Source organism: Monodelphis domestica, chromosome 4 (assembly GCF_027887165.1).
Source record: "Monodelphis domestica isolate mMonDom1 chromosome 4, mMonDom1.pri, whole genome shotgun sequence".
Lineage (NCBI taxonomy): Eukaryota > Metazoa > Chordata > Mammalia > Didelphimorphia > Didelphidae > Monodelphis > Monodelphis domestica.
The window spans coordinates 54,379,750-54,380,417 of NC_077230.1; positions in this window are offsets into that span (position 1 = coordinate 54,379,750).

Below are 668 nucleotides of genomic sequence, written 5' to 3' on the forward strand. Positions count from 1 at the left end.
CTGGAGTCAGGAAGACCTGAGTGTTCACATATGACCTCAGACAATTACTGGTTATATTACTCTGGACAGATCACTTAACTTCTACCTTACCCAGCTTCCTCACCTATAAAATGGAGATAATAATAGCACCTATTTACCATGGTTAATATGCAGACAAAAGTAGATAATATTTATAAAAAATGTCATAAAATTAAAATACTACATAAATATTATCATTAAATTTCATTAATTCATGTCAATAATAATCTCTGCAAAATAGTAAACATTTTATCTAAGAAAGCATTTCTATATGTAAAGTACATACACATAGAAATAAGGCCCATAGGCAGAATGATTCATTTCATCAAGTACAAAACAAGTAAAGAAAATTAATAAAGAAAAATAAGTCAATCAGCCAGAGCCAAAAATACATGTAATCAATATTTTGACAAGGTTTTGATTGGCTGCCTTTGAGGGGAATTTTATTACTTCCCAACTCAAGAAAAGAGGAATTATATTATAATTTCTTTTATTATGTATTATAAAAATTACACATATTATAGAAGTTATAGAAACTGAACTAGAAGGTGAAGTTTTTCTGTTTCCTCATCAATTTGTAATTCCTCTAGAGAACAACTTGAGGAGAGGATTGAAGAAAATAGAGGTAGGGGAAGCAGAAGCAGTAGGTG